This window comes from Balaenoptera acutorostrata, chromosome 9 (assembly GCF_949987535.1).
Source record: "Balaenoptera acutorostrata chromosome 9, mBalAcu1.1, whole genome shotgun sequence".
NCBI lineage: Eukaryota > Metazoa > Chordata > Mammalia > Artiodactyla > Balaenopteridae > Balaenoptera > Balaenoptera acutorostrata.
The window spans coordinates 99,423,810-99,432,886 of NC_080072.1; the positions used below are offsets into that span (position 1 = coordinate 99,423,810).

General features: G+C 40.1%; 1 non-coding gene across 1 annotated transcript; it reads left to right on the top strand.

Moving 5' to 3' along the window:
- The first annotated feature begins 2,325 nt into the window (after positions 1–2,325).
- On the top strand, positions 2,326–2,461 carry LOC114235821 (small nucleolar RNA SNORA76). The gene has a single exon (XR_003621902.2). It is a non-coding gene; the product is annotated as a small nucleolar RNA SNORA76 (small nucleolar RNA).
- Positions 2,462–9,077: the final 6,616 nt, after the last annotated feature.

Sequence of the window (9,077 nt, forward strand, 5' to 3'; positions counted from 1 at the left end):
ACTCAGTTGCAACTTCGACCTCTTTTCACGTAAGGGAGTGAGTTCAAATAGTGGGGTGCGGGGGTACATCTAGTCAAGGGAAGAGGAAAAGAGAGGGCTCTTTAGGCTGAAAATAACAAGCTCATTAGTCAACACCTTGAGAATGATGGCTCAAGAACTTTATCTGGGTGGCATTTTTGCAGGAAATGGGCATGAAATATTTTATTTCAAGGGCATGAAACAAAATAACTGCAGTTGAGAAACTGGCTGTCACCATGTCTCCACACCATTGCCAAAGCAGGAAACCCAAGAGCATTGTGAAGATTTTCCATCTTTCCTGTCTGTGGAGCTGGTTCATGAAACCCTGGTGCTGGTTATTATAGTTAATTTTAGCAGTAATAATGTTTGCAGTACTAACAATCCTGCAAATTTATTGAGTTATTTCAGCTTTCAAAGATCTTCCCCACCTGTCTTTTCATTTAATTGTACAATGACCCTGGGACTAGTCAGCCCAGGTAGGATTATACTCATTTTATTTTAGAGGAAACAGGCTCAGAGGGGGCAGTCCATGCTCACACAACCCCCTTCTGTGTTTCCCAATTCTTCCCAGCTGTGCTCTTTTGGCATTTGAGGGGACCCAATAAATAAATCCCCTTTCCGTGCCTGAATTCACAGCTAATTGGGAGACAGAGACACAGGGTGGAGATAGAAATATCAGCTTAATTATGGGTAAATGCTGGAGTGGACCAGAATCATGACTACTGGGGGCTCAGAGAGTCCTGCTGCACCACAGCTTGACCCCAGATAGAACATAATCTTTGATGCATCACTGTTCTCACAAAAGGAGAGGTCTCCAGAGGCCCACCACCAAAAACAAACAATCATGATCTAGTCGTAGAGTGGCTACAGCCCCATCTGCGGCAGCTAGCGCCTGGGATTTGATGGCGAAGACTTGTAGAAGGAGCTTCTCACTTCCCCCATGGTAGCTGAGGTGGCTGGATCAGGGGCTGGGGTGGAGCAGGGTGGTGGGAACCAGCTGGACCAGTAGGCATGGGGGTGTGGTGGGGGGAGAGCCCTGAGGTCGGATCATATATCCACACCACCATGTGTTCACTGACATTGGAAGGTGGTATGCAGATGCTGATTCTGGATTCCTTTTCTGAGCCAGATTCTCAATGGAGGCTGAGGTGGTTTTGTTTGGAGGTGCCTTCCAGCAAGCAGAGTACTTAGAGGCAAACCCTCTCTGGAGGAAAGCTTTCTCAAGTTAGGCTCAAAGGACCCTCACAGATTATTACTATGAGCTCTTGAATAAAGATGACCAAACCCATGAGAAGCCAAGTTACTGTGCCTGAGAGTCACAGAAACAATGGACAATAATGAACAGTACATTCCAAGGACTGCAGATGATGGAGTGTCAGATATTCAGTATAGACTAGTTATATAGGAAATGTTTAAAGAATTAAATGTATAAAAATGTAGTGCTTCAAAGAAATATAATTACAAAGAGCATATAATAGGAAATTATCAGGAACAAACAGATCTGAAATAAAAAAAACCAAATGTGGTGGTTGTACAATATTGTGAATGTACTAAATGCTACTGACTTCAAATGATTAATTTCAAGTTATATGAATGTAACCTCAAAAAAAAAGGATCACCTCAAAATGAAAAATGTAATTGTTGAAATGAAAACTCAGTGGATAGGTTTAAAAAGCACAGTTTTGATAGACACAGTTGAAGAAAAAGTAGTAAACGGAAAGATGTATTTGGAGAAATTATCCAGAATGCCACAAAGAGGAAAAGGTGATGGAGAATATGAGAAATTAAGAGAGAGAAGCTAGAATCAGATGGTTTGATAAATGTCTAAAGTCAGAAGGAGAGAAGAGAAGGAATGAAGGACAGGCAGTATCCAAAGAGGTTCAAGTCACATCTATCATTAATAGTACAACAAGGAAAAAATGAACAATCCTTCATTTTAGTGGAAGATTTCAATGCACCTGTCTTGATTATTGATAAGTAGAAAAATATATATCAGCAATGGTATAATGAATGGAAACACAACACAGACTTTTTCTAATGGACCTATATAAAATTTGGCATCGAACAATTAGAAAACATTTTGTTTCCCCAAGCATACACGGAACATCCATAAAAATTAATGATAAAATTTCCCTACATATTTTAAAGTGTAAGCATTATAATAGACTCTCTGTTTACAAAACAATTCAATAGAAGTTTATAACAAAAGGACAATTTAAAACATTTTCTATACATTTGGAAAAAAAACCCAAAACCTGTCTCATGAATCAAGAAGAAAGCATCGCATAAATTTAGAAGTAATTAAACGCGCTTCCTTTGAGCCCTCGCCGCGCCTGCGCGTGGCGCCGGGGGTCAGGCTGCTGCGCCGGAGCAGCACGCGCTTGCGCTTAACTGGGGCCGTCTGCCCCAGCGGCGGCGGCCTTTTTAACCGCGAGCTAGACGGCAGCCCTGGGCTGCCGGGGTTGGGGGCTGGGGAAGACATCGGGGGTCCTGCAGTCTCTGCTTATTCCTGTGCCTGTCCTGTGAGTCCGAGTGTCCTCTCCGTGGAAATCAGTGAGACGGGCAGGTTCATTTAACCGCGGCGTGGAGGGCGTCTGCAGGGAGGGGAGATAAGAATCCGGCTGTGGCCTTGAACAGACTGAGTGAGGGCCGTAGTGCACTTGACACGAACTGGCTCCCGGTCTTGAGCTGCATGGGCTGAACTCGTCTGGCTGCGGTGTATTCACGGACTACTTAGAAAAACCGCCGTTGAGGGTCAACTGCTTATTTGGATATGCCCCAGATAGCTTGAACAGTTTACAATGACAGGGTTCTGTGCATTGCGGGGCACAAGATAGGCACCTAGATAAATGCACAGTCACTCCTTCGTAATCCACGTTCTAGGTGATAACGATCCCTCCTGGATTTAGGTGAAACGTGCATCATTTCTGAGTACAAGGCAGCACGTGTTGAAGGGCAGGTATGCACAAGTGCCATGTCTAGCCGCTTTGGTGCTTAATAACTGGAGGGGGGCCCCAAGTTAGCAGGGGTAGTAGGCAGTTGGTGTAAACTCTAGCTCAGGAGCAGGACTCTAAAAAATACGAATCGAGGATAATAGCGCCTACCTTATATCAGGGTGTGGTCTACTTTGGATCCTCTAACAGAACGGGTCCCCTGACCACCCAAGAAACTGAAGCTGCTACTGGCAGCTGAGGGCCCAGGTTTATTCTGTACCACAGTTTATTCTGTCCCTATTATCTAAACAGGATTAAGTAGAAATAACTTAGATGCTTATCTAGTATTTGACATGAGATATTTATTTTGTGAAACAGTGCAAGCGATTGTAAATCCCCACATACTATTTGATTAAGTGCAATAGGGTACAGTCATGTGTAATCTCTTTACACAATAGTGCATCTAGTCCTTTGCCTTTAATTATTGCACAAAAATTATAAGACCAGCGAAAAAGACATGCGCACTGACAGGCCAATTGGCCTACACAATGATAAATCAGAACAGTACACTGACTGGAATGGTCCAATAATTTAAGTCAAATGTTTTAATGGTGCAATTAAAGTAATCAAATAAGGGTTCAAATATGTTTTTTCAATATATTAATTTCTTTAAAGTCCTGTTCAGGCAAGGTGCTGTTGATGTTTAAAAAAACACTATTAGCTTTGTCCACAGATGTAAGTTGTCAAAAGTTACCCAAGGTAAGTTTGATGTTGAATGCAGCTTTAAACAATTAAAAAATTGTATTGAGTGTACTTCTCAAAGCAAATTATACAGTTTGAGAGAGCCCCGAAACCTGTAAACTAAATGTTCTTACACAAATGCACAAAATAAAGTTGGCAACGTTAGATGTCACGTTAAAAAAAAAGTAATTAAAGCTGAATGATAATGGAAATACTACATATAAAAACTTGTAGGATACAGCAAAAATGTTTCAAGGGAAACTTATGGTTTTATATTCTTATATTAGAAAAGAAAAAAGGCTGATGAACATTAATATAAGTATCCAAACTAAGTGGTTGAGAAAAGAACAACAGAATAGGCCCAAAGAAAGCAGAAGGAAGGACATAGTAAAAATATGAGCAGAAATCAGTGGAACAGAAAACACTGATGCAGTAGAAAGACTCAACAAAAGTTAAAGTTGGGTTTTCAAGAAGATAAACAAATAGACAAATCCCTGGTGTAATTAGGAGACAGAGGGAGGAAGGGAGAGAGAGAAGGAGAGAAAAACATATATATTTAACAGTATGAGTGAAAAGAGCATATAACTACAGATACAACAATGTTTAAAAATAATAAAATAATGTCAACAAATAATACCATCTATGAATTTGAGGTTAGATAAAATGGACAAATCCCTAGAAGATATGTCACTTACCAAAATTCTGAATAGTCCTATAACATTAGAACAAATTTTATAGGCTTTCACAAGAGAGTTCTTTCAAAAATTTTTAAAAATTTTAATTAAACTTTTTTCCTTTTAAAAATTGAAGTATGATTGACATACGATATTATGTTAGTTTCAGGTGTACTACATAGTGATTCAACATTTGCATACATTATGAAATGATCACCACGATAAGTCTGGTAACCATCTGTCCCCATACAAAGTTATTACAGTATTATTGACTGTATTCCTTATGCTGTATATTGTATCCCTGTGCCTTATTTATTTTATAACTGGAGGTTTGTACCTGTTAATACCCTTCACCTATTTTGCCACCTCCACCTACTGCCCCTCTGGCAACCACCCATTTATTCTCTGTATCTATGAGTCAGTTTTAATTTTGTTTTGTTTGTTTTGTTTTTTAGGTTCCACATATAAGTAAAATCATACAGTATTTGTAAGAGTTCTATCAAGAAAAACAAATATTGTATAATATGGCTTATATGTGGAATCTAGAAAAATGATACAGATGAACTTATTTGCAAAGCAGAAATAGAGACACAGATATAGAGAACAAACGTATGGATACCAAGGGGAGAAGGGGGGTGGGATGAATTGGGAGATTGGGATTGACATATATACACTACTATGTATAAAATAGATAACTGGGGCTTCCCTGGTGGTGCAGTGGTTAAGAATCCGCCTGCCAAGGCAGAGGACATGGGTTCAGTCCCTGGTCTGGGAAGATCCCACATGCCGCTGAGCAACTAAGCCCGTGCGCCACAACTACTGAGCCCACGTGCCACAACTACTGAGCCCATGTACCACAACTACTGAAGCCTGTGTGCCTAGAGCCTGTGCTCCGCAGCAAGAGAAGCCACTGCAGCGAGAAGCCCGCGCACTGCAACGAAGAGTAGACCCCGCTCGCCACAACTAGAGAAAGCCTGTGCACAGCAACAAAGACCCAACGCAGCCAAAAATAAATAAATAAATTTATTAAAAAAAAATGCTCTGTCTTGATTGCTGTATGACTGCATGTGTTTTCAGAATTTATAGACTGTAGTACCTAAAAAGAATGAATGTAAATTATACCTCAATAAATCTGACTTAAAAAAAACAAGAATATTTCTTCACCAAAGACAGGGCAATGCACCCATGTTTATAGCAGCATTATTCACAGTAGCCAAAGGGTGGAAATAACTCAGTGTCCATCAAAGGATGAATAGATAAATAAAATGTGGTCTATCCATACAGTGGAATATTATTCAGATTTAAAGGGGAAGGGAATTCTAACACATGCTAAAACATGGATGAACCTTGAAGACATTATGCTAAGTGTAATAAGGCAGTCACAAAAGGACAAATATTATATGATTCTAATTTATATGAGGTTCCTAGGATAGTCAAATTCATAGAGATAGAAAGTAGAACAGTGGTTGCCAGGGACTGGAGGGAGAAGAGAATGGGGAGTTAGTGTTTAATGGGTACAGAGTTCCAGTTTGGGAAGATGAAAAAGTTCTGGAGTTAGATGGTGGTGGTGATTGCAGATATGAATATATTTAATGTCACTGATCTATACACTTATAAATGATAAATTTCATGTTGCGTATATTTTACAACAGTTAAAAATTTTTTAAAAAATCACACGCAAAAAAGAGAAGGCAAACCCCACACTGGGAGCAGGCATGCATAATACATAGATCCATCAAAAGACTCATATCCAGAGTATATAAAGAGCTCCTACAAACAAAAAGACAAACAAGCCAATTTAAAAAAGGGCAAAGGACTTGAACAGGCATTTTATATATCCAAGTGGCCAATATACATATTAAAAGACATTCATGATTATTAGTCATCAGGGAAATGCAAATTGAAACCACAATGAGATATCACTACACCTCCCTCCCCCAAATGGCTAAAATTTTTAAAACTGAGATTACCACTGTTGGTCAAGATTGGAGCCACTGAAAATCTCATACCTTGCTGGAAGAATGTACATTGGTACAACTACTTTGGAAAACTGTCTGGAAATAGTTATTAAAGCTAAGTATATAGCTTTATATAATTCAGCAATCTCACTACTGGGTAAATATCCAAGAGAAATGAGTGCATATGTCATCCAAAAGGCATAAACAAAAGTATTCATAGCATATTTATTCATAATAACAGAAATTGGAAACAACTCATCAACAGTAGAATGAATGAATAAATTGTGGAATATTCAGACAATGGAACACTATTCAGTGATTAAAAAGATAACACATAACTGCTATACACAACAATGTGAGTGAATCTCATGGATATAAGGATGAGTGAAAGAACCCAGATACAAAAAACTACATACTGTATGATTCCATTTATATGAAGTTCAAAAACGGGCAACAAGTGCTCAATGGATTGGAAGAATTAATATTGTTAAAATGTCCATACTACCCAAAGCAATCTACAGATTCAGTGCAATCCCTATCAAAATTCCAATGGCATTTTTCACAGAACTAGCACAAACAATTTAAAATTTGTATGGAATCACAAAAGTTCCCGAATAGCTAAAGCAATCTTGAGAAAGAGAACCAAAGCTGGAAGATATCACACTCTCTAGTTTCAAACTATATTACAAAGTCATAGTATGGTATTGGCATAAAAACAGACAGATAGATCAGTGGGACACAATAGAGAGCCCAGAAATAAACCCATACATATGGCCAACTAATTTACAACAGAAGAGCCAAGAATATACAATGGGGAAAGAACAGTCTCTTCAATAAATGATGTTGGGAAAACTGGACCACTATCTTACAGCATACACAGAAATGAACTCAAAATGGACTAAGACTTGAACATAAGACCTGAAACCATAAAGCTCCTAGAAGAAAACATAGGCGGTAAGCTTTTTTTACAGAGGTCTTGGTGATGATTTTTTGAATCTGATTCAGAAGCAAAGGCAACAAAAGCAAAAATCAAGTGGGACATCACACTGAAGGCAACCTACTGAATGGAAGAAAATATTTGCAGATCATATGTCTGACAAGGCATTCATATCCAAAATATGTAAAGAACTCATACAACTCAATAGCAAAAAACCCAAACAATCCAATTAAAAAATGGACAGAAGATCTGAATAGACATTTTTCCAAAGAATACATATGGATGGCTAACAGGTATATGAAAAGATGCTCAACATCACTAATCATCAGGGAAATGAAAATCAAAACCACAATATCACCTCACACCTGTCAGAATGGCTATTATCAAAAAGAACAAATAATAAGTATTAGTCAGGGTGTGGAGAAAAGGGAACCCTTGGGCACTTTTGGTGGGAATGTAAATTGGTGCGGTCACTATGGAAACAGTATGGCGATTCCTCAAAAAATTAAAAATAGAACTATCATATGATCCAGCAATTTACATCTGGGTATTTATCTGAAGAAAATGAAAACACTAACTTGAAAAGACATCTACACCCTCGTGTTCATTGCAGCATTATTTACAATAGCCAAGATATGGAAACAACCTAAGTGTCCGCTGATGGATGGATGAATGGGTAAAGAAAATGAGGTATGTATGTATGTATGTATGTAAGTACGTATCATCTATCTATCTAGTGTACACACACACTGTAATATTACTTAGCCATAAAAAAGAATGAAATCTTGCTATCGTGACAACATGGATGGACCTTGAGAGCATTATGCTAAGTGAAATAGGTCAGAGGTGGGACTGCCCCCTTCCCCTAGGCACAGAAGCTGGACCATAAAATGAAGTCAATTCCAGGGACTGGGTCAGTATACTCTCAAGACACATGGGAGATCCTGGGTGGGCGGAGATGGTGGGATGCAGGTGGGATGCAGGAAAGAGTCAGGGAAAGGCAACGTCCAGGTCACCAAGAGAAGAAGAAATGGGCCAATAGTGCCAAGGCCAAGAGGCTGGGACAGTTCCTGGTCTGGCAACCCGGAGGTTACTGGTGAGCATAGCAGGGGCAGTTTTAGAATATCAGTGGGGGCAGAAGACTGCAAAGTGGGAGCAAGTAAATGGGAGCTGTGAACAGGTCACTTCCTGGAGAGGTTAGGTTAGGAAGGAGAGCTGAGTGGTAGGGACAGCAGTGACAAAGGAGAGGGAAGACCTGCATCCTCCGCCTGGCACCCTGACAGGCCCATAAGTAACACTGAATGAATGAATGAATAAATAAACATACAAAGGTCTAATGGTGAAGGGAAGGAGCCAGTGGAAAATATTAAAGATGGGGCAGAAATTTAAAGTGAGCCAAAGGCAGAATTTCAGAAGACAAACTGTGGAGGTTACAGTCTTGTCTAATGTGTGGGTCTCCATCAAGAGCCTTCGAGGCACAGGATGAAGTCCCTGCTGTGGGTACAGCTTCGGCTGGGAGGTCCCTGATGGAGCTGGACTGAGCTGTAGTCAAGGAGGAGGCCAAGGCAGAGACCCTTGAGAGGTAGAGTCAGGTGTGAAGGGTTCAGTGCAGCCAAACAAGGGGATGATGGCAGAAGTTGGGGGGGCGCTGGCAGCAAATCTGGACGTGCAGGTTGAGGCGAGAGGTTCAGACTTAGAAGATAAAGAGCAAGAGGGTCCTGGCGACCTGAGGTTGTGTGGGTGCCGGCTGGGAGCTGGGTGATGGCTTAATGGAGCAATATCTTCCCTGAGATAGTTCCCTGCAGAACTGTCCTGC